Here is a 26,381-nt window from a genome sequence, read left to right on the forward strand (position 1 = left end):
AGGTTTTCCCATCTTGCTTCACAAACATAGAGATCAAGGGAAAAAAGGTCTCCCTTCGATTTTCTTTTCCGCCCTTCCGTGCTATGCCTGGCGTCCGCGTAAAAAATTATAAGTCTTCATCGTCTTTCTCGACACGCCATGTCGCTTTACGTAACGGATTTTCCTGGATCAACTTTCTCTGGCTTTCCTTTTTCCCCTTTCCCGATCGGGTCAAAGTTGAGAAGCTATTCGTCTTTTTAAAAATCGCGCTCGTAGGAACGTGGAATAAATGCAACTCGATATTTCCCAATACGAAACATCCGGTTTAATTCGTCGTGACAGAAACAGGGAAACCACGTTCCGGAATTGCGAGGAGATCCCGTCGAGTGCTCGTTTTGCAAAATTTCGAAAACATTTTTGTTCTTATTTACAGAATCCGTAGAGACCCGTTTTTCGTAACTGTTTTACTAAATTCGATGAATTCGAACGAGAATGTCGGAGGAACGCGGTGCGTCGGGCAGAAAGTTTCGTGAAATGTGGTCGTAACTTCGTGGACGGATACCGTATACGGACATAGTTAAAAGAAAACGGCGTCTATAAATACTTTTCCCTTGCAACCTCTGTTCCTATGTTGTAATCGCGGTTCTACCGGCGAATCAATTAAAATATCGCCTTCGTTGTTTGGAATTTCACGATTAAACGGGACTTCCACTTCCAAGTTTTACTTTCGAGTTCATATTTATCGACAAAACTAACTATACAGCTTGTACAATGTTTTCGAAACTTGCAACCACTTTCATAACGGAATGTAGGCAATTTATACCTATTGACCTATGCTCCACAAAATCCAGTATCCATCTCCGTGTCCCTCCATTTCTGGAAACTCTATCATCGCCAATTGCTTCGTTTCTTCCCTTCGTTCATCGATAGGCTTTCGTCGAACTGCATAAGGCGAGAATTAAAAAAAAAAAGGCGTCATCTGTACTCTGCAACGCAGAAACCCGGCGTTGCAACGCGTTGGTAGATCCGTCCCAGTTTGCTTTAACGAGCGCGATAAAATTGTACACACAGGCTCGTGTAATATGCAAATAACAAAGTGCGGAAATAAAAAGAACGAAAGCGAAAGAAGTTAGGACGAAAAAGAGAGAAGCACCCCAGCGCGATTTTTTATTCGGTCGTAACTCCATTAATTAACGACAAGACGGGCCGAGTTGCGGGGCAAATGGATGGTCCGCAGGCACGAAGAAATTTGATTATGTTCGATTGGCACGGTCTCCAATTACCGCGCGCAAAAAGATCTGTTCGAATAAAGTGTATAATTAAACGTTACGAGCAAAAAAGAATTGGACGAATATTTCCTTCAAGGGAGAAGGTTCCGAGGAGCGAATATTTTCACGTATCGACGCCAGTCCTATTCGACTAAAAGCTTTTACCTGACGTCCATACTTGCGGCAACGAACGAATCGCATCCGTAAATAATTCAAATCGCGCGTGACCCGCTTGGTAAACGTGAAAAAGTAACGAACAATAGCGAAAAGTCACGACTGGTTTACTAAACTTTATTCACGCGCTATTTTGTTTCTCATACTAACCATATTTTTTTGGAATATTTTTCTCTCAGGCATAGCAGAGAGGACAATAAAGTTCGGAGGGTCGCGGCTGGATATCGATTTATAAGTTTTTTAGAGAAATTTGGTGGTACAGGTTTCAGCTAAGGTGGAAGTTTACGGAACGAAATTTACATATCTAAAAATGTTTAATATTTCTGCTTTAAATGGTGTTGGGAACATCATTCTTTCTTTTATTGTTCCTTTTATTATCAATTACGTTAATGTACTAGCATTCGTAATGACTTTCCAAGTACTTTCGTTCTTTGTTTAACATCGAGACGGCAAACGTTCCACGCAACGTCTCACTTCGGGCGCTGTGTCCCGATAAGTGGTTCGAGATCCTTCGTACAAATGGGTTTCTTCATTTGTATTGTATACACTGTGAGTCGGTTAAGTCGTCACGCAAACGCGAACGCACACTTTATTTTGATTTATACGGTCATTTCGAGCGCGATGCGATCAGGATTGCACGAAACCCTCTTCGAGTATTATTCGATGGACGTCGACGTACATTAACCTATTTTATAAGCGTGTTGAATAATGTCCACGGGAATGACGATTACGCAAAATCGCGATAAAAAAGATCCTAAATCGTATGAAATCGTAAAATATCCAAGAAACATGTTAAAAGCTACAATTTAGTTGTTTTTTAGTATCAGAGAGAATTCGGTTATTTCTATCAGTGAACCGAGTGATTCGAGTGGATTAGGTTGGAGCGCAGCAAGGTAGATGTTTGTAAATGTATCCAAGTAGCATAAATGTACACACGGGTTAGGAAAGCTGCAGATTTCGAATGTACATACGTACTGCGGAACCACGGTTAGACGTTCTGATAGAATAGTTAAAAGCGTAATTGAATTAAAACTCGCAGACCCTTTCGTTGGTTAACAACTTCTTTTATTGTAAAATTCACAAAGAAGTCGACTAACTTTTATCTTTTTCTTGCCTTTCTCGAAGCTAAGAGAAAAGAACCGATACAGAAATAAATATATTCACAGTTTCACGCATTCGAAAGAGATATCAGCATAAGCGTACTTCCCTTAGAGTTGTATAATCCCATTGTCTCATTGCGGTTGCAATTATCGCGTGCACAAGATTTTATTTCGAATTCAAACCAGCTCGTTCGACTGGGCGCACAATTGAAGGATTCATTTCCAGGAGAAAAGACACGAACAAAAGCATTATGACGGCCACAATTGCATTTCTTTTGTCCGAATTGTTATTTCAAACGCAGCGGAGCCGCGGGTGCTTGCACGCGCGCTCGCCTACTGCCCCTATTGCAGAGGCGAGAGTTATTACGTAAAACTCGATCGCGTAAATGGTTACCGACACGCGTTTCGTTCAGTTAATTACCTTTTTGTCGTTCGAACATCGCGTACATCGTGGCTTTCATGGCGAAAGAACGTTTATTAATAAACTCGTGGAGCTTTTAATTTGATCGCTCTCGTGCGTCACTGTGAACTGTCTTTTTCGAAAGCTGAACTTCGCTTTAACGCCGTGTGAAATATTCTGAAATAGGAGGGGACATCGACGCGATTTCGAATATCGCATTATACTTTGCCAGTTTGCCAGCTTTTATACGTTGATTACTTTTTATTCGTGACGCAACTTCCTAGATAATAAGGCGAGTTTGTCGAATAAATTAAATTTATTATTCTTTACGTAAGCGTATATCGCCTATTAAATTTTTACGCGCGTTGAATATACGCTACACATATTTATTTTGCTGTTTGAAAGAGAAGGCATTCGTTTATTAAGGTACACGTTGTGAGATTGCCATAAAATATAAAGGACGTTCTTTCACAATTGATCTCATAAATCAGGCCGACGAGCAAAGCATCACACACAAGTGCGTTGAAAAAAACTACAACTCTACCCTCCAAACTTTTGATATCTGATACTTCCCCGAGTAAGTCACGGGCTTCAAGTATTTTACAACGCGTGTATGATCGTTACGAGGGTCGTTCATGAAAGTGCTGCTTGTCGTGCCTTTTATCTATCTCTTTGTCGACTCTGTGCTTTCCGTTCCGTTCAACCAAACACAAACGAGCCTGTGCTCTCTATGTTGTGACCGAGTCGGCACAGTATCGGTCAGGATCGGAATAAATTTCTCCACGATCGTACTTGTAATCGAAGGAAGGAATCTATGAGAAACTCTTGTCAATGCTGCTGTCGAAGTATGGTGCGCGTACGCGCAAAATCGAAGCTTCATCTGGGAAATTTTGCATCATGAAGCGGCAGGAAATTAAGATAATTAGGTAACGATATAAACGAGGCAACTTGGACCGTATTAATTTCCGTTGAACGGGCCAGATTCGTGTAATCGCGTGCAATGATAGAACGATCGGGATCGATCGGTTTGATGAATTGCGCATTCAGCGACAGTTCGTTTCAGTTGCCTTGTTCCCATGTGTAAATGTCGTTGTAACTGGCATTTTCTTTATTTCATTTAACGTACAAAGGATCGTATCTAGCTATCTGATTAGAGTTGATCGGCTAATGGAATTAACAGTTGTTGAATAGCAATTGTACGAGCACGATGATGGAACGAAGTTACGCTACAAGCTTAAGGTGGAACTTATAGCAGTTACTATATTCTGCAAAGTTCACTTCAGGGTCAGATATTCGCGTACATGACCCAGTTGCGTAGATAATAAAACCATTGAAAATTTTCCTTAGTTTCCAATTTCATCGTATCGAATACACGGCTGAAACAATGTCGGACAGGCTTCTCGCCAGATCCAGCCGCGTTCCAGGACTGGAATAATAGCAACTTTAAATTTACGCTGCCGCACCGCGCTGTCTCCACGACTTCCCTTCGCGTTTGGTTCTTCGTATTGTTACCGGGACACAAATCGGCACGGCTTTACCGGAAACAATGGCGAAGTTATTCCTGTTTCGTCCTATACGCTGACGTTATTCCCACGTCCAAAATCAGGTGAATCTTCGAGATCTCTATTTTCATTGCAAGTTGCATCTTAGCTCGGGAGAATTTCTACTTTTTGATCTTGAAACTCTCGTCAGAGTAAGAATAACAAAGTATCGTTTATTTATCATTGGACTGATTTACAATTTCACCAACTTAAATAGATGAATTTAAACCTTCAGGCTTTACTTCTGTTTAGTTCTTTCTTGTATATTCTTTAACTGAACTTACGTAAAGTACAAAGAACGTCGTTCCGTAACTGATTGTTTGCGCAAAAACGAAAATTTCATCGCTGAGAATAGCTAAAGGAAAATACCCAAGGAATAAAAGGGCAATTTTTTCAGCACACTCTTTCCACTCGTTTCTACAACGATCTCTGATTAAATCGATAATCACGTTGCAAGGAGAATCGCGGACCAAAGTTTACGATGTTCTCCGCTCAACGTAAACGAGATTCGTATGCAATCTTACTATACGTAATATCGAAACGAAGAACGCCTGACACACTACGGGAAATGAAAAACTATATTCTGACGTTTTTCTCATCAACGAATTGAACGAAAAAATATACTTCGAGCGATGTTGAATTAAAAATTTACACAAAAATTTAAACAAAACCAAGACTATGCAGTAACTTTTATTGGCTGCGCAGAGAAGTACGAAAACATTCTTCAATCGTCTCTTATGGATAAACCCAGCGGATGTTTCAGAAACTTTCGTCGAGCCGTTTGCATTCGAAACCAACGCGTCACGAAACTCCACCAAGGAAGTTCTTCTTCGTGAAAAACTTCCCCTCTATGGTAAGAAATCTGTTAAATCGTTAATGCGACCAACGCAAGATCGACGCAATAAATTTCGTAGCGCGTGAATAATGAAATGAAACATCTGATGCTGGTCGAGGCAATTATTAGAAGTTCCATTAAATCGCTAGGTTACAGCATTTGTTCGAAACAGTCTTTCGTTGCTTCGTATTTTTCTTCTTTCTTTTCTCTCCCCCGTTCTCATTCTCTTCGTCGAAATCGATATTGTAAATGGAACTTAAGTCGCCTCAATCGTCAAATGGAGGTAAATGATACTCTCGCGATCTACATATTTTCTCGCTAAGAAGAATCTCGAACGGCTCGTTGCAAGCGGATAAAAGTTGGTAAATTTATTACCGTTTCGAATGTAATCGGCGGTTATCACGATTTCCAACCGATCGGTGTTTATCTCGGCAATTTCGTTCGTGCAAATTTACGACGCGGTTCAGAGTCGCGGAACGACCCTCAGACGTCCGCCAAATGGGTCTTCGAATTATGTATTTAGAAGCGAAACTTTCCGCAACGTCTCGTATTTTGCGTTTGGCCTTCGCCCGCGATGATAAATCGGCAAACATCGGCCTGATGTTCGAAAGAAATAGTTATTAATGTCAAAGGACAAGAGTAGAATTTCTGCTCTTTGATTGCTAAAGTTTTGCTTACATTTTGCCCTCCATGAAGAAATAGGTAGATAAGAGAAAAGGACTTTCTTTGAGAAAGTAAAACAGACTACGAAAAGTATTGCAGGAATATGTAATTATTTTGAAAGTTCTGGAACGAAGCGGATGATTTTCTTTATGCTTGAAAGTTACGGTTCTTCTATCTTCTTGGGGCGTGTGTTTCATTTTATTCTGCTACATGTACATGTTATTTGAATATTATTACTTGAATTCCTAAGGATATTTTTTTAATTGCCACGGATATCAGTAGCGTATATACCTTGATAGTTCGATAAATTTGAATATTTCAGAATATAAATGTTTGAAAATGTGAATATTTGAAAACATATGATTTGAAGCAATGACGTTTATTTAAAATCCAGACGAACAGAAACAGCGCAGATTATTCGTAGGGAATCACCGGTGTTCCTGATGTCGTTACATAATACATTCAATAAAGGGGAAGGAAAATATATGAAATATTTTCGCGGCAATTTAAGGAAGAATGCCGTTCGGAGAAGGGTCTTCGGCTACCGATGTCAGAGCCAAGTTTCTCTTTCTCTCTCTGTCATTGGATCAACTTTTTCTTCGAAATTTAATCTGAAAGGGTCGTCGACTTAGAGGAGATCCAGGCTTGTTGCCGCGCGTGCTAAGAAAAGACATCCCTTGGAACAGACGGTGACCAAGGAAGACACGTTTGCTTAAAGAGAGCAGAATGAAAGTTTATCGGAGCAGACCGTGCGTCGGGGTTTCCTAAATAAATTTGTTCTTATCTTTCGTCGAGTCTTACGGATCGTTTTTGGCCTTCTACCCCCCCTCTTAGTCCTTCATTTTTCTTCTTTTCTTTGCCACGACCTTTCTTCCGCGGGTTACGTCTGTCTCCTTCGTAAATCCTCCTTGTGACAAGTTGTAATTATTTCGTTCGGGGCTTCTACTTTTTGTTGAGGAAAAAGATAATAAATAGACCGTCGATATAATCTGCTTTGATATAATAAATCACAGTAAATCGCTTTACGACCTTTCTACACGCGCTATCATTGCGAATTTATCAGTATCAATCGCGTTTAATAAAAATCGAATGAAAAGGTATAAAAGTTTCCGGAATTTCACTTTCGTTTCTCTACCTTCATCCACGATATTCGTGTAAATATCATGAGAGAAATCGTACGATAATCGGAGGATAGACGTTCAGGCGAAAGCTAATGGAAAATTTATACTAGAAAATTCGTGAAAATTAGGGGAAAAGTTTATCCAAACAGATCTTTTTCCTAATGTGAAGCGCGTCTATTACGATCGCGTGATATTCGTACCGACGTAAAGCTGTTTGTAACGCGATTCCAGTCAACATTCGCGACGCAACTCGCTTTAATAGCACCTCTACGTGCACTTTATACGACGAAAGTTCAGTACATACAGCACGCGCAGCACGTTCTCTCATCGGGCGTTACGTGCAAGGGATCATCGATGATTAATCGCGTTCGGCTATCCTCGTAGTCTTATCCATTTCAAATTGGCTATATAAATGGCGATCATATAAAGTTTCTTCTTTCGAAGTTAGATACTCGATAATCACAAGTAATCGTCCTCCGCGAACTATTGTTTCATTTTGGAAAATTCGAACGACCCTCGTTTTGCTTCGGCCTCGTAAAACACGCGAGCTACATGCAGTTGTATTTCTGTTGTTTGTACTTTTATTGCCACCCTCCGCTCCCTTTACACCAGCCAACTCGACCAATAAGAGCGAAAGCAGCTTGCTTTCCTCGCTATTCTTGTTGTTGTCCTCGAAATGGTTTTATTCGTTTGGACAAACACGGCACACGTATAGAAAAAGAGAAGAACGCTAATCCAAAAAATTTGATGGAGTCCATCGCGTTGTATTTAGAAGCTGTTTCGAAGTTTCCGTTTTTTTTTCGAGCTTCATCGCTGGTGCCAAGTGTCCCGTTTCCTGACTGTTATAAAATTCAAAAGTGGAAGAGCGTACAGATTTCTTTGAAGCTGAAAGTAAACTCGTTGGACGCGCGTCTTATCTTCACGACATAGTGAAACTGCTAACGGAATCTTCTATGAACAAGTCAGTGTGGTTTTTCTGGAAGTTTTAACGTAACATGGAGAATGTAAATGCAGTACTTTCTTATGTACAAAGAGCAGTAACATTTTCAATTTCATCCATTATATGGAACAACCGTTTCAATTAACGCGCGAAAAACACGATTACAGCCCGACCACTCGGTTGTAACGATGGCTTTATGTAAGTACTAGACATACGTATCTACGTTACCAGTAGCCACTGTGTTACACTATACCGTGTAATCTTACGTTGGAAATGTGAACAGCGAAGCGACGCGTTCAAGGAGCTCGTGTACTCCCCAGCGGCGTGTTCTGTACGGATTTCGTCGAGCCAGTCTGCTTTTCGGATGTTCTTTGTGTAAGAAAAGTCTTTGTATGGAAATTGAATGTCGGCCAATGCAGTTTTGAAGGAGGTGATATCGACTAAGTGTGAAGCAAACAAGTAGCTGAAATGCCTTTCGAAACCGATGATGCTCGACCTTGGATCATAGGGTTGGGGTTATCGCGTAGTGTAACCTTCGAGTACATTTAACGAAAGTACCAAAAGAAAGAACCGAAGGGATTGAAAAGTTCCATCGGGTTACCGCCGTTTTCTAATCGAATGTAATATTTCTGTTGCGTAAAATTTACCAGCATTACCCCATTTAGAATCTTCTTAATACTTTGGAAGATAATACCAAGAAGGTTCCCGTAAATGCGATCATTCCGTGTTGCGAAATTGTAACAATAACCGCCAACTGTACCGCAAATTTTCGCAAATTAACAAGCACAATTGCTCGTTTACACGGCATTTTCCTTCACCTTCTTCCACCGCATTTTGCAACCGACGAGACGATACGATGATCTTCGTTCCCTGTATCGTCTACGACTAAACTGTAATTAACTCTGATTTATGAAAGAAGAAAGATACTTTGCAAACAATGTCGTCCGGCGTCTATCGTTTCTGCGCGTAGTGATTTTCATGGTTCATCGGTAGAATTTTTCTTTCTCTTCATCCTGCAATCCTTTTGACGTTACCGCAAGTTCGCAAGATAGAAATCACGAACGCAATTCTCCTAGGATCTTCACCTTTGTGCCTAAATTTCTATTATCGTCGCTGCTTCCTCGGATAAAACAACTGCTCCAGAGTTTCTTTACTTTTTCTCTCAAACAGCAGGCCAAACATCGCCGCTATTTACACGTTTATTTTCGTCTGCAAATTTCCCAACGACGTCGTCGAGAGCCGGTGGAAACGCGTTATCACGCTTCTGTCCGGGACAAAGAAAACTTTCGCTCTGTTCGTCCGAGTCGCATCGTCCCGCGTTTGAAAAGGAGCAATCAGACGAGCAAATCGCGCGAGGAATCTTGTCTCGGTCGTTAAGTCGTTCGCAATGGCAGTGCAAATCCTCGGGGCCGCGATTATCCGTTCACAGAACGTGACCGAGATAAGAGATAACGAACGGTCTGTCGGCTGTTCCAAGGACGAGCACACGTTCCTTTAGTGCAGTTGCCATTTGCCGCTCGTCATTTGCATAGTCGCCACTCAGTCTACGGATCGCCTACCAGCACGCTGCCAAAGGCTGCCCATAATTATCCTTCGCATTCACGAGCGAACCCCCGGAGGTCAAACGTTAAATCATTGTGCATCAGCGATGATGACGAGTTCGTATCTCGTCCGTTACCCTTAAAACTTAAGCTTTGAATTCCCGAGGGTACATTGCCGAACCGATAATTATACAAACATGTATTAGGTTGTCCGAAAAGTTTCCTTTGTTTCATGAGAAAATAATAGACGCACGATGTTTTTTGTTTTATATTATTTTGTCGAATTACGTACGATCCATTCTGTTCTGTTGAGATAAACACCGCGACATTTCACAGACTTGGTTTCACGTTTGTATAAAGGCGCACTGTTGTAAAGAACACGTTTGCGAAAGAAAGACACTTTTCGGACAACCTAATGTTACGCACACTGTCGGTTATAAGTGTTGTATTAAAATTTCTGTCGTTATTTAGTACAAATTCAGTGTTTCTCGCTGCTTTTATTTTTTAGTTATTTCATTTACATCATATACGCTTTATAACGTGAAACACTAAATGAGATAAAATTTGATAAAAATTTTCAATAAATTTGATGAGTAGATGTTGCAATACTTATGATTGACAGTGTACGTGTCATTATAGATTGTCGAACGCGTTTGAAAAGGCTGTGTACTGCATGGAGTGGTACGATAAGCACGATCATGATAAATATATTTTGCTCCACTGAACACACTCCACGTAATCTCTAATTGCTCGATTCATACCATAATACGATACTTGATGATGTTTATACAATTTCGTCATTTCATAACCGTGCAACTTTACAAAACAAATAGTAAATAAATATCGCACTACGTTCTACCTAAATACCTTTATACGTAGAAAGACTTGGCCCAACCTTTTTTATTACTTTTGTACCTACTTCGAATGCATCTCTGCTGTACTTTGCACAGAAAACGGGACATCCTACGTAAAAGACGACGTTTCAGTTTCTAGTCCGATTTCTTCGAGAAATTACTTTATCAAGCGGGTCACGGATGCTTCTTGATTTAATTGTCACATCGATTCTCAGATTAACCGGATCACGGCGGACGATCTAGTTAAAAATGTCCACCGAAGAACCGTTCGATTCCCGGCTAATTCGAGATGGTTCGTTTAAAGCGGGACATTCCATCGAATTTTTAACGAGTGTCGTCCAGAGAAATGGAATCGTCCGTTTCGTGTTTTCACGAGTATTTGTCAGTAACCATTTCCCTCCCTACTTGTCGAAAATTTCGGAACATTCGTCGCCTATTCCGAGAGAATTTTGCCGCATCGAGCGATACTTTAATTAATTCGAACGACGATTTTTCGTTCGGGAGACGCGCGGTACTCTTGGGATGATAAAATATAGGACATATCGCAGCATGGATTGAAACGAGAGGCGGGAGTAGACGCGCAATAATACCGACGAGAGCTGTTCTTTCGCTTTTTACCTACCTCTTTTCTATTTTCAAGCTTTAAAACCGTCATTAATATTCTATAAATAACTGGACGAAAAATTGTTCTTTTTTCAACTGGAGCAACATTTGCAGCTTCGCGTATCGTACAAATTAACGTATTTATATGTCTTTTAAATATCCTTTGTCGTTCCTCTGCAAAGTATAAAATGTTTGCCTGTTAATTATCTGCCAATATTATTGGAGTTTACGATAAGTTATCAGTGAAAATAATCCATGGCGGTCTACGAAACGTATGTTTATGATTTGTCCTGAAATGTCCCAGACTTACCGCTTTTAATTAGCAAACGTTTCTTGTTACTTTTTAACGTTTCCAGAGTGTTGAGTCCAGCCATAGTTCGAAAGGAGCGCGTGTCCGAGCTTTGGATCTTCTGGATGCGATATCGTGACGATATTGCGAAATAATTTGCGCTTAGCGGACGCCGTTGACGGTAATTTAAAACTGGCAAAGCGTAGCCTCTCGAAACTGCACAGCTCGCCGTGAAATTGACTTCGCAACTTTCGCCCGGTGACTTATAACTTTGTTAACGGCCGGAAGTTTTCTCCCGTTACTTCGACGCAACTTCGTCGCCCCAACGTAATCCCCTATAAATCCTCGGCCCCGTTGTTCCAATAACTTAAACACATCCTTTGATTCTGTTAACCATGGTTAATTCTCGCCGCAACGTGATCTCGTCACGAACAGCTTTATACATCTTTGATAAACTTCGAGCTTCGAGCAGAAAAGAACAAAAAGAGAAAAATTCGGATTTAGGGATTCAACGCGGATGCAAGTCACATGGGTGATTATTCTTAAATGGGAATATTATGCGAGTCGCGTATTTCATGTCTGTTCCAAGTTACAACGATCTCCGACGAGTTTCTTACTAATTTTCCCTGAAACGAGTTTGACGCCCTTAACTCATCGCCTAAGCTAATCCCGAATTTCTTCGCTCCTCGCAAATCTTTCGGTAAAGGATCCAATTTCAACTTTCCTTACGTTTTACGCATTTCAAATATTCCACGTTCCATTCATACGTGAAATACAACTCGAAATCTTATCTGTGTAAAATTTCTGTGATAAATGGTTATACACGGGAAATGCCATCCAGCAACAACGGTTATTCCAAGTTTGGAAATAACCTTTGATCGAATCTCCGGACAAAACGAACGAAACGATAGCTCGTCGTAATATATCGATAAACCAAAATCAGAGATACGTGAATGCTTGTCGAATCATCGTTAACAACGTGAACGAACGGTTTCTTCGTCGAAATATTTTCTGCTTGACGAATTTACGTAGCATTTTCACGAAACACGCTTAAGATCCACTAACAAGTATTAATTATCACTGTAATTTCGCTATATAACTGTACGAGTGGCAATCGTCTCGACTAGGAAGTTTGTTAATTTTCCAAGGAACAGACAGCACGGTATAATCCTTTCGACGGTAATAGCGCTGGATTTTGATTTAACGCCCTATAAATATGTATTTTGCCATATCGTTGCTGCATGTTCAAATAAATTTTGCTCGTTTCAACGTTGCATAAATTTCCACAGCGAAATTCGTTCAATTGGTTTAAACGAAACTTAAATTCGTTGCTCATCTGAATTTACGAATTTACATGATAACGAACGGCGACAAAGATTATTGCTATTGTATGACATGATTGCTATTGCAACAAGCTGTTTTTAGCTTTCACCATTTGGTCGGAAAGTTATTTACTAATCCTGTTATGCTTTCTCCGTAAATGATCATTATGTCATATATCATGAGTTATTTAAATTGCACAAAGTTTTTTTAAGATTTATATTCATAGCTGTACGTATAATACGCGAAAAGTAATGACGAGAACGAGAGTAATAGTAGCAAAAAGAAGAAAGCATTCCTTCTTCGACATCTACTTTTAGAAGTCCTATGAAGAGTAAGGAAGCTACATATATAGAGCGCTGCTTTCAAAATTACAACGCGCTTGTGAACCTTGTACCATCGTAATATGTTCTTCCTTGGTGCAGAATTTCTCGGAAACTTCGTAATATTTCCGCCATTCTTGGTACTTTCTTTTTACGATGTTTTTCTGGCACAATTATACCGGAGCGTCTGCGAAGATTGAGATTTCACCGTGTAGTTATTAGTTCAACCTTGCGCGAAAGACTCCGAAATTCGTCCCGAAAATAACTGACGTTCCCTAGATTAAAAGAAATAAGATGACCTTCGAATATCCTGAACTCCACCACTTATTGATTTTCCCTTCCATCCAAGTTCCTCTTCGACCTTTCTCAACGCGTTCGGTTTACCCTCGTCGGTGTATTTTTCAAAACACGCTCTCGATCTTGACGTATCATCAGCCCAACCCTTCGTTTCGCAATAAACGAGAAACCAGCAAACGTATATTGCCGCGAAAATAGAATTTTTGTTCTATTTACCGAAGTAAAATTATTTACCAAGAAACCACCTTTAAGAACGTTTCAACGAGAGACAGAGGACTATCAATAATTAATCGACATGGCACGTGTATATGTTTGAAAGAGACCGGAAACGTAGACCGGCTACACGGAAACCAGAGAGGAAGGAAAAACGACAGAATCGCAGTTCCATCGATTGCTGGTCGGTGGGCTATGTTACAACGCGACACACGGCCAAAACCGAATAATAAATAAGAGGTGTTCAGGTTATCGATCTGTAGCGATGACACGGGCGAACGATACGCGGGTTGTCGACACGGTGGTACATCGGAAAAATTATTCTTGTTTTAACATCGTGTACACAGAAAGTGGCGAACCGATACGCAGCGAGACGCGATAGAAATGATAGTGAGAGAGCCTTCCTATGTGTACAACATTGACAATCGGATTATAAGGGCATCAGCGATTGTGCATTCGGTTGCTTCCACGTACAATGCCGGGTTAACCGGCCGAGATTTTTCGTTTTGTTAATTGGATATCGTTATCCCCATTAGTCCTTTGAACTGATTTTGATTCCATTGCTGTCACGTATACGCGTACATACGTAGCATACAAAAATTGTATCGAGCAGTTGTGTCGTAGCTCTCGATCAACAAGGCAAAGGGATCACCGACTTTTCTAGTAGTAGATATATCTTCTTTGATATCTAATCATATAACGATACAAGGTTCCAATTCATGGCGAGTTACGAAAGCATTAGCGTACTTATCCGATACCACTCCACCAGGAGGAGATCTTCGTTGTTCAGGCAGTAGCGCTTGATTCCGTATTCGATCGTCCTGGTGGAAGCCTGTCTAATCTCCGACAGTTCTGTTGAATTCAGTCGAACTCGCAACTTTTGCGGTTCTTTCGGGAAAGGTTGTTGCGGCTCACTGCGCTCCAAGCTATGCGAATCAGACCAATGTAGTTTCCGGTGTTCCGGCGTTCGACGTTTCCGTGGTGTTGATATATTGGAAGGGGAATTTCAGGCTGTATTTGTGTTAGAATTACTTTGAAGAAAGTGGTTGGACGTAGATTAGAAGTTTATCGAATCGATGATCGCACGGATATATTTGTCAACTCATTTAGAATTGCTGTTTGCAAAGAATCGACGATCGTTCGTGGCATTTTTTCCTTTTGCAGCTTTCGATCTCTTTCGAGTTTCAATATTGATTTTTTTGCGCCAGTTCCACGAATGTTCGTCATAAAGCAATATTCCCGAGAAGAAATTTCTGTGATAAACTTTCGCGACGATTCTTTTGAAATGTTTACACTTGGTCATATGAAATAGTAAACACGAATTCCAGCGACTATGATCGAAAAATTAATGTGTCATGTCGACGTCATCTATTTACCGGAAATTCTTGCAATATAGTCAACTATTGTTCTCTCAATGTTCACACCGCAATTCCCCTAAGCGGATTCCTTGATTACCGCTTACTAAATGCAGATTGCCGAATGATGATTCGTTTCTCCTGTCCGCTAGCGTTCCCATTATTCTGTTTGTGTTTCACGTTTAAACTTCGGTTTACTCGAAATCGGCCGATTCTCAAGAACCTTGTTCCTTCACGATATCGATATTAATCTCATTACGATTTCACCGCGTAATTCTATTATTTTCACACACCATCGGCATAACGAATCATCGCATGTAAGTTCCAATTTTTCATCTCCAAGTAACTATCTCAAACTTCCGAATCACTCTGAATAAAGTGTCTTTATCTCAGGAATTTATCCAAAGCAAAACACCGATTCATTCCGACCGAGATATTTCAATTGACCTCGTATCAGTAATTGACTTATCGCGTGAAACAGGGGCAATTCATGGTCAGCTAAGACGAAGTCGAACCACCGGACTAGTTTTTCAGGATTTACTCGCTAAAGGGGCAGGCAGACACGTTTTATCGTAGGCGGCATTAGATTCTGCTATCGCGCTCGAGTACCGCGACTATATAATTACGTCGTTGACGATTACTTTGCCTTGTTTAATCCTAGACCGAACCCTTTTGCCTCGAGCCATTCGTTCTAATATCGTTGTAGGTAGACCGACGGCCAACGCTATCCGGTATTATCCCTCGGGATCGAGGATCCAGCTGCTCGTTTCTTCCGACGAACTTCAGCATCTCAACTGGATGAAACGCCTGCGAGGATTCAGAGTGTACTCGTTGTACATCGTTCACCACGGGGGTTTATCGATTTTCGAAGCGTTATGGGATAATTTATTCGAACTTTTAACCCTGTAAATATGGCTTCCGTTTCGTCAATAATCGACGAAAATTTCACGGAACACCGATGATATTTGTGAAAACGTATTCGTATTTAAAAGGCTGATCATCGATCACGGAATCGGCGCTTTAAGATGGGAGCATATCGACGAACGACGTTTTAAGATGAAAGATCGTAAGGCTAGAGAATAATAAAAATTCTTTTTATATTTATTTAGTTGTTTGTTTTCGTTGCAAAAGAAGGAACGCATAGTGTAAGATAGGAAGAAGCGTAAATTGCCATGCCACGTAAAATATTTACATCCGGAATGGTTCAAGGAAATTGAAGGAAATAAGGATTTGTTTCGTTTAAGTGGCAGTAATCAACTAATGATGTCAAAGAGTAGAAAGAACGTCATGTTGTTTGTATAAAAAATGATCCCGGTGAAGTTTGAATAATGCATCAGAAGAGGACGAGCTCATCCAAGAATTATCGATCAATCTTGTTAGCCGGAGGTATATTCGTGAAACTTGTATTCATCCGTTACGAAGCGTAGACTAAGTACGCGCATATATTAAAGTTAACGCAGACATTTTTCTTCATACTTTGCAAGTAAATTGTATGAATATCGATGCGCGTTTATCATAAATAGAAGGAAGAATATGCTGTTCGGAGATAATCGTTGGTTGCACGCTTAAAGATCAAAGTCCGATCTTTCCTTCAAATATCGATGTTTAAAAAGAATCAAAAGAACACGATACTCGCGAGGTACAAAATGGAAGAAAATCCGCTAGATTTCCACGAACGCAACGAGTGAAAGCTGCCAGTAAAAAGTTTCAGTATAGTTCGCAGAAACGTCTAATATCTCGAGCGTAGACGAACAAGTAGAAAGAATTATAAACGACATTTTCTCTTGGTTTTTACCCCGTTGAAAATGCCGTCCATCGAAAATTCTCGTATTTCTACACGCTTTACAGGTTGTCAAACGGTCGTTCGATAACTCGTGCTTTCTCGTTTACACGTTTCACGGTCCGCCGGATGCTGGGTTAGCTAATGTCCAAGTCTTTTACTGTTTAATAGCCGGTTGACTACACCGGGCTCTTTATCACTCGTGTTACACACTACTTTATCAGTTAGCTGGTGAACTTTAGCCGACACCTTATTAAGACGCTAGACTGGGCACGACCGGGACCGGTTGCTCGTTTTGTAATTAGCAGTACCTTAAGAGAACACGATAATTCCCTGTTGACGAGCAGAGGGTTTTCTTTTGCGCTCCCTTTTCCGGGTAACCATGGATGTGAAGCTTTTAGTCGTGCCTGATAGATCGTTGCATGTTGCATATAAACTGCGACGGAATATGCAACTTTAATGTTCCAGCATCCCGTCCGATAAATATTTCGAGAATTATTCAAACCGAGCAGATATTAGTTACTTTAAATTATATACATATAGCTGGCAACAATAAGCTGGCGAATCTGCGATCTTTCGCTCGTGATGAAACTTTCGACAATCATCGATGGAACTTTGCTAAGGTATGTTCGGAAGTAAAGCTGTTGTTCGCCGTTGAAACGGACGATCCGATACATTCCTCGCAAATTGCACCAAGCTGGGATCGAATTTCCTTTCCATATTTTCAAGATTATTGACCGGATAATAACGGCGAGTTCCTTGAACACCAGTTGCATGACATAAAACTTTTCCTATAAATAAAACCGTATGATCGACCGGTGTGTATATTTAACGCGGTTTAATGGCCTGGAAAGCTAGGGGATGTCGTTAACTTTAACGCTAATTAACCGGGTTTTTTACGTTTTGCACGAATCGTGTTTAACCGAAGTGAAGAAACGATCGAAATGTCCGATCCTCGCACCTCGTCGAATTTCGATCAGACCGCACAGGTGCGCGCATTGCCTACCAGAAATTAACTTGACCGTCAAACTTATCCACCTGGTTTTCCCCGGAATGGACGAGGGCATAGATTCGCTCTGGGAATTAACGATTTAACGGTTCTGCATCTCGAACACGAGACGAATTACGCCTTGCCGGTGCACTTAGGCGAAACAGAACGCGAGTTTTCTTCCCGATGACCGATGAATCCCGCCGGAGACGTGTGCTCCGAGATACGGGCTTGTCGCGGAAAACAAATTACACCGGGGTCTCGGTAGATAACTCGAGTTTCCTACGGTTTGTACTACGATCGAATCGATTCTAGCTCGTTAGATTCGGAAGCAGGTGGATTTCTTGGCAAATGAAATTTAGAAAATAATTTGTAGCAGGTTCTTTATTCTTACGTCTTTATTCCGAACGAGCTTAAATTGAACGCGAAGTTGAAACAGATTGTAATCCTTCGAGGATAAAAGCTGCCAAATGTGAAATCTCCTCCGACGCTACGAAACAACGCTAAATTACTTTTTTCACTATGGTATGATGGCTTGAAACTAAAGGCATTCGTGATATTCGAGTCGAGATAGTTTCTCTTGAGTAACATGAAACGTCAACGTAGCAGCAACGAATCTCTTGGTCACGAGAAAGTAACTCGTTCCTTGATATGTAAACTGTTGAAGATCAATATTATTAATCTGTTGAGTCGATGATAGACAACGGTAGCAATTTTAAAGGCTGCGCGCTGCTTAGACCGCTCTTCTCGCTGCAATCGTCGTTAAGTGGTTTTTCTTGCCGAAGGGAAACGGCTAACCCGATTACCTTGGTGGCAGCGTCGTTCTTCTGTGCTCGCGAGTCACCTTTCTTCGGTTCTTCTCCGTTGCCCTTTGATTTAAGTAACAATCCCCGAAGCCGGTCGATTTATTAGAGCCCGTCGAAGAGACGAAGAGACGAGCGAACACCGGTGGATAAATTGAATAGACTGGAGAAGGGTGAACGAGAGAAAAGGATTTCGCCGTTTCCGGCAGCTGAATGTTGCGCGTCGCGCCGGATGGTCGGCGATTTTACGCGATTCATTCTACCATGCTGTGTCGTGCTTCGACTCCAGCTGAATTTGTTATCTTCATTTCCGTTTAAAACTCTGGACTAATTAATAGAATGACGGGTTCTTGTTAAACAACCCATGGGAAAAAATATTTGACGTGGTTAATTCGACGAGTGGGTCGAGCTTAATTAAAAGCTCTCCTCTCGAGGTCGAATGTTCACCGAGCTCCTGTTTTCGTTTGCGCTGGCTCAAAGAACGTTCATTCTCAATGTAGTCCGCTCGAATTGTTTCCCCTTTCTGTCTCTCTCTCTCTTCTCTCTCTGTCCTTTTCTCCTTCGCTCTATATTTTGTCGCGTACATGTAAGTCTAGAAAAGAGCGCGTTTCGTGTTTCCTCGTCGACGCGAATTCGAAGGTTCCGGACATAGTCTTTCCGACACTTGGCCGTCCGAATCACGGCTCTATCGATCTCGTCGCGCCATTAACGTGACGAAAAGGGAACGTGATTTTAAGGAAAAGACCATAGGGGAGAAAAGGGGACAAGAGACTCCTTTGTGCTCTGTGAGACGCGTGGCCTCAGGGAAAAACGACATGTGGCGGGTTGTTTCTCGCAGCGTGATTTGTAGCGTGGGAGAATTATTGCGATCGAATGACGGGAATTCTCGAGGAGAACGCGTTCTTCGTAAGTCATAACGCTGTAATTGAATATAACTTATCACGGGTCAGTTAACGCATTGGCTGTTACTGACTCGTATGTAGCGTTAATACCATTGTTTTAATAAATAACTTCGACAAATAAATAGACTGCAAGTAAAACAGCGACTGACGTGTTAAAATAAAAATCATTGTTACTTAAAATAAAGATCTTTCTGATGAGAAAGATACGAACGAGTAGCGATGGCAGTACGACTTTCGTTCCATCGAAATCGAAATTATCCGCGTTAGAAACAGGAACCAGCTTCGACGCTGACATAGTTGTCGAGCAACAGGAAAATTCGAGTGCCGAAACGCGTCCGCAATGCATCTCGATCGACGCTGACAATACCAAAACACGAAGGCAGCGGAATTGTGATTCACTCGCGAGAATTCATTTATGTCCTGGCAGAATTCAGTTACAGTTTCGATCTTGATGCAAATTCACGACTCAAAGGTGTTCAACGCCTGGAAACGTGGGTGCCGATCCATTCCAAGATTGAACTCCGGTTGAACGTTAGAAGCGAATCAAACTCAAAATCTGCGGAAACTGTATCCACGCGAACCGTTCTTACCTTCCAGAAGAGATAAAGGAGCTGTATCACTGGCGAGAAACTTTAACTGGATATACGTCTTGCGAGAGGATCTTATTAAATTTCTCCCGAGATCGTACGATTTTCACCGACACACGCTCGTCTCTTTTTTTTCATTCCTACTGCATTGCGGACAGGACTCCTGCGAGAAATTCAACGGTATCGCGAAACGTTTAGACAATTTCTTCAAAGTCTCGCTTGCGCAAAGTAGCTCTCTTCATGCGGAGAATTATATTTGATACATTTTTCCAAGCGACAAGTTCCTCTGGGGGTAGCCATCCACATGTTATTCAGCAATTAAGTTAGAAAAATTTACCAAATGTCCAGCTGGACAAATTGTAAAGTATAAATTAAATAATAAAGGAAAAGAAAAATAAAGTTCTTCGATACTCATAATACGGAAGTGCCATTTTCAGCATAAATATTCGACTAGCAACGGCGATATTTTTACACTTTTTTGGGCAGTAAACAAATCAATTTCAATTTCGCTGTGTCTTAGATCGATTTATTTAAATATCAAAGCAACTCGTCGTAGTTCGTCAAGCGACGAACGCTCTCGTAACAACAGACGCGAACGTTTTGAAGAACCGATCAACGAAAGGACCGTCTGACACCCAATAGGTTTCGGCAATTAAACAGATGATTGTTCCCACTGATTGGCAATTGCAATTAAGCAACCACATCCATCACGTGTTGCGCCGTGTCTGCATTCCCTCGAGCGTGTATGAAAGAGGTCGAATCGCGAAAAAGCGTGTTACGAATTATCGAGAAATGTCGCGAAATTTCCGACCGCTGTCAGATCGGTCGGACGATCAACCCTATTTTTTTCGTTCCTCGTATGTCATTCGCATCGATCGTGGAATACGTAGTTGGTTTCGAACAATTTCATTCGCACGAACGAGCCCGTTTTTACCATTTTTATCATTTTTGGATTTTCTTGGTCGAATAGATACTCTCGCTGGAGACAATAAGACCGAGGGGATGAACAGGATCTGATAATTAGTGGTTGAAAATCGTGCAGGTGTGCGAAGATCGGTTGGACGATCGACTCTAATGACGATGAAACGTTGTGTCGCGAACGGCCAATTCGATCCCTATAATTAAACTCGATTTAACGAGATACGACTTTTTAATACGAGCTCGCACCCGTCCAGGGCAAACTTTGATGACAACGCGGAACATAATGGGCTGCGTTTGATGAGAGCTAATTACCAGTGAACAGAGAAACGGATGCATCGGTATATGTAGCAGGAGAATACTCGTAGTTTCAAAGCTCATAGTTGTTAATTGGAATGTTGTAATACGGCCTTGTGACAACACTAGGACCAACGAGGAACGAATTTTTCGATTTTTAAACCGTTTATAAAGGAAAGTAGGGAGCAGCAAAAAAAAAAAAACACGTCTTCTAACTTTTTAATTGCTTCTAACGTTATTACTACATTTAAAATTTATCACAAAAAATCTACAAAAGAAATTGAGAATTTCATTAACAAAAAATTTTGTCGTGATCTTCCAAAGGCGCAACGTCGTTAAAACTTTTTCGCTAAAGAAAGAAGAAACAACGGAAGCACGATGGCGAACAAAAAAGCTGGTCGGGAAGTTCTCGCACCCCGGTTCACAGGGACGAACAGGGAAAAGTCGAGTAACGAGTAACGAGTGACAGAAGTTTAAAGGAGACAGGTATTCGGCGTCTCCTCGAAGGAATAAATGTCGCGACTCATTGAATCTTCGTCATCCGAGCCGCGAACTTATTCTGCGCGAACGCGTTGTCGCGCGATCGAAGTAGTGGCGCATAAAGGCGTTGACCCGCGCCGATGTTCGACGTACCGCGAGAAATTCGATGCCACGATCTATTGATACGGAAATCCGCGCTCCTTCGTGCATCGCGCGCAAATTTCTTTCGAAAGTCCATCTGCAAGGAAACGTCCGAATCAATTTACGTCGAGTGCCAACGACCAGCCGACACGAAACGAATAGGAATGCTGGTTAGTCGGGAAGTACTTCTATAAAAGTACTATGAAAAACTATAAATTGGTTATCTTCGCTACTTTTGCAGCTCTAGCGTTAAATGACAGACACGCGTATTTATTAAATTTTCAACACGCTTGTAACTAATTAAATCTACCAAGTTTATCTTTCCAATTTTTATTAGGGACTCGGATAAAAAATTCAATTATATATTTATATATGAATATTTTTCAATATTTTCGTACACGTCATCAAGTAAACTAATGCTTTTGACTCCTCAAAAGGATTCAAGTCGCTTGGTCCAATTTTAAAGAAGTTATTCTCTTTTAAATAGCGTGCCAATACTTATGTTCCTAGCTGTATGTTCGATTGAATTCGAGAATTGGATACGGAATTGGCAATGGAACTTATGATGTTTCGCGTCTTTTGAGCGTTTCAGCGATTTCCTCGGATTGCGAAGAATCGGGAGAACGAATATAGCTTGACTTGGTTTAGGGGATATCGGTGTATGTGTGCGAAGCTTTTGTCGAAGTGGAACTGAAAACTACCACTCTGTGCTTGGAAAATTTATACCCTTGCGTGTGTACGGCTGGTGGTTTCCCCTCTGAAATCGTTTCAGGCGATAATTTATGGGCTGTTGAATGTTGAAGAATCTGGGACCTAGGGTGTTTCGTTTAAATTCTTTTCTACACATGGATATAGCATTGGTTGATGGCTTATTTCTGCGCCACAGCAGTTTTATTGTCTATTTAAATTCAACATACAATTATTCAGACCATTAGATTATAATTATTTTACTGATTCTTTTTCTACCGATATATTTTGATCTTCAATAGAATTTCTGATTGTCCAACGCGTCTTTCAACGATAAATAATCATTGAAATACGATGAAGTCTGATATCTGGGATATCGTTCGCTCGTTACTCTTGTTACGTTAGGGTCGGTTTCGTTCGGATTATAGCAAGATATCGATATTAAATGTCTTATTAGAAGAAAGCACGCTGGTCCCTGTGTTTATCCTCACTGATGGGAGACCAGCCAATCGTCCTTTTCGTCCGCCACCTAATCAATGAAGAAATAGGAACAGGGAACTTGATAGGTTCGTATTATAGTCTTTATTCTATTAATGTTCTCCGAATGTTTCGCAATTTCGATCGTTCAGCGATATTTCTTTCAAAGTAAATTCATTCAGGATTTATCGTTTCTCGTTTACGAAAGGAGAAAATTCTGCGAAACATCTTTTATAATAGTCGTCTTCTTTTTTTTTTTTTTCTAAAATCGATCGACAAAATTTAGAAAGCTTTCGTATAGAACCGCAATCAATTTCAGAGTGCAACATCATTTTTCAAGCATCACATTTTCGACTACAGATTTAAAAAGTTTTTGTAAACCACGAGAAGTAATCGTGTAAACCTGTAAGCTCGAAACATGTATTCTCCGCGTTGATCTGTCAAATTTCTGAAAAATCACGTACAATCGTGAACGAAAAATAAAAAGATCGTTTGTAAAATCATATTTGTCGAATGCTGGAATTACGTACGTTATCAACATAGTAATTCGTATCGTATCGCGCGCGTGCAGGGGCGTGCGTTTACATCGATATTCAAAGCGAGAACAACGAGTAGCGTTCACGATACTTCCGACCCTATCCACCTTGACGAACAATTGTAAATCCAGCCGTTCCTGCTACAACGCACAAACGCGTTCACATACGCGTCCCGGAAATGCAGATATCTTGCGAATAAACCAAACGCACGAGAACGTATTTTTGATTTTCAATCAGCGCTGCCACGACCTAGAATCAGTTTCGGTTTAAACCTTCGTCGGAAGATTATAAAACTAATCGGGCGAGGAACGAACGAACGAAATATGCACCGGTAGCATCGGAGAAAAACGTCGATTGGATCATTACGACGCTCCAATATCGCTAAGAAGGAGAAAAACTGTTTCCAATAGGTAGTCGAGATTCTATCTTGCAACAAACAGCAAAAAGTCTTGCCAAGATAAATGTAATGAAATCTTCCCGGGATAATCACTCGCAATCTACCATAGAACCCCAGATAAATGGAATATTATACCTAAATCGTTTGATCCATTATTGGCGTAATCTTCTTTTATCGTTTACTTTCCATTAAGCATTTGAAATACAGTGGAGATTTATTTCAGCTATACCTGAATACTTTGACATTTGGTTAATAATTTAAACCGAGGCTTCTCGTCATATTCTAAGAGAACGTGACAGTTGCAAGATAACAGGTACACAAGCGTTTGTTAACCGCGTAGATAATTACCGACAACCGACTTTCCGCAAATATGACAACGGAGAAAATAAAAGATAAATAGACAGGAGAGCTGGGATTACGGGGACCGCACGCGGCGAAGATACGCTGCATCTTGGTGAATAACAAAGAATCGGTGCAACGCAGCGTGCAGAGTGTAGAGCAATAGATTGGAGCGTGGCTGGGTTTGTTCGACGGTGCAACAAGTCGGATTAACAGCTGTTTCTGTTGGCGTGCACGGTTCTGTGTTCATGGTGACCCGACTTGGCCTCGGTCCAACTTCGTTTTTCGAGTGCTTTACCGAACTTGGTCATTGCGCCCGCGAATGCCTGATAAGAAATATCACGCGAGAATAACTGCCGACTGTTTAGATCGGTGCCAAAACACAATTCGTTGACGTTACAAGAGAGTAGTAACACAAAGACGAGAAGACTGTTAAGATCGTCAAAGAATCATTGTTTTCTTCAAAGGATTACTTTTTGCCATGTTAAATTCTTTTCTAAAATCATTTGAAAGAAAGAACGTCGATAGAGATTTGTGGAAATTAACATTTACGTATGCATCAACGTTTCGTAATGCGGATTACCGATTGTATCATGATTCCGCGAATGGATATGTACGCGATCGGGTTACAGATTGACCCGGGTCTATAATGATCGGTCGATGATCAGATTGCAACGGAACGCGCGATCGATGAATGCTTGTGAAGTCAAGTTATTACTATCGCGAACACGACTGCAGGAGAAATGGTGTATTAAAAATTCGTTCCAGTGAGTATGATTGAGCCGGCGAAGAAATACGAAGACGTGACTCGCAGGAAATTTTTCCACGAGTAATTAATATGAGCGGTTTATTGGTTAGAGATACCCAATTTACGAAGCAATCGGCAAAAAATGCTCGGATTGACGAAACCTATAGTTTATCCTCTGCCAGGTCGAATAACCTCCGTAATTCAGTCCAGTCACATCTCGTTTAGCACGATTGAATCAAAATGTACCTTGTAGGTGTCGCGTAGATGAACTGACAGAATTTCTATATCTTTTAAATCATTTCTCGCGCGATTGCCCAACGTGGTTCTTCGAATGTGCGAAAATTTGTCTTCGTGCAGCGCCACAACTCGGGAAAAGAATAGTAAAAATGCGGCGAAATAAGTCATTGAAACGCGAACATTCGTGAAAATCCGAGTACCGGTTAGAACATCGGTTGTCGGAGGTGTTGTCGAAACCGGGAACGAGAATCGACGAATCGAGAAGACACGAAGACGCGAAGAGCGTGCGATGCTTACCTCAGGGACGTAGGCAGAGCTTTGTAAGTTGAAAAACTTGAGAGTGAGGTTTGAGACATGCACAGCGATTGCTGTTTAGGACCCTGTTCAGGTCCTCGTTGCGTTCGCTGTTCTTTTTCTTCGAATCCTGTGTCTTTGGCCCTTCTTCCTTCGCCCGATAACGCGTACGCGAATCACTTGATCAAACACACGCGAGGCGAAGCGGCATCGACGAACAAGCGGCAATTCTTTGTTTGCCCCCAAGTTCAACCGGAAGAGGCTATATCACTTCGTTTTGAATGATGCTGTCGACCCTCCGACTCGGTCGCACCTGCGGCGTTCTCTTTGCTGTCGTTCCTTTTGCGAAGCACACGTCGTTCTCTCATTGATCTTGCGACATCAGCCACGCGATTATCCGCACGAGGCTGTGGCCGAGACGAATCACCGAGCAGCAGAGAAGCGACGCCGGTGCGAAGCGCTGACTGAACCACTGGCAAACCACCGAGGGGTGGTCCGTATCATGCGGAGGTCCCTCTACTCTCTCTGCCGCTCTCCTTCCTCTCTCTCCTCTCCCCTCTCCTGCTCGCAACCTCTCTCCCACTCATCCTCGCCCCTTCCACTCTATTTCCCTCAGTATTTCTGTTTTACTCGTTCATCCCTTTTCCTTCTCACTCCCTTTCGTTTTCTATTCTTCCACTTCCTACGGTCCTCGTTTTTCGTCTACTTCAACCCCGATACATAGCCTTATTCCTTCCGCTCTCTTTCGACTCTAGCCACATCTTACTTCAGTTTGCTCATCCTTTATACAGAGTCTCTCACTAGCTCTTTCCTTCTCTCTGTCTAACTCTTCCTCCAGCTAGCTCTCCTCCTTCCTGTTGCTCCTACACTCCCTTTTGCCCCCTGTCCATCCTTCCATTCCGCTAACTAACCCTCTCCGTTACTCCTGGCTGTTTCATCTCCCTCGACTTCCAC

At 41.4% G+C, this 26,381-nt stretch overlaps 1 protein-coding gene across 1 annotated transcript in view; it reads right to left on the bottom strand.

Annotated features, from left to right (window-relative positions):
* The window catches only part of LOC117204419 (dexamethasone-induced Ras-related protein 1), a 44,845-nt gene extending 18,869 nt beyond the window's left edge, over window positions 1-25,976 (bottom strand). The window contains exon 1 of the mRNA XM_033441781.1: window positions 25,431-25,976. The gene's annotated coding sequence lies outside the window, so the exon portion shown is untranslated. The remainder of the gene's footprint in view (window positions 1-25,430) is intronic.
* Window positions 25,977-26,381: the final 405 nt, after the last annotated feature.

This window comes from Bombus bifarius, unplaced genomic scaffold (genome assembly GCF_011952205.1).
Source record: "Bombus bifarius isolate JDL3187 unplaced genomic scaffold, Bbif_JDL3187 scf7180000007978, whole genome shotgun sequence".
NCBI classification, from domain to species: Eukaryota; Metazoa; Arthropoda; class Insecta; order Hymenoptera; family Apidae; genus Bombus; species Bombus bifarius.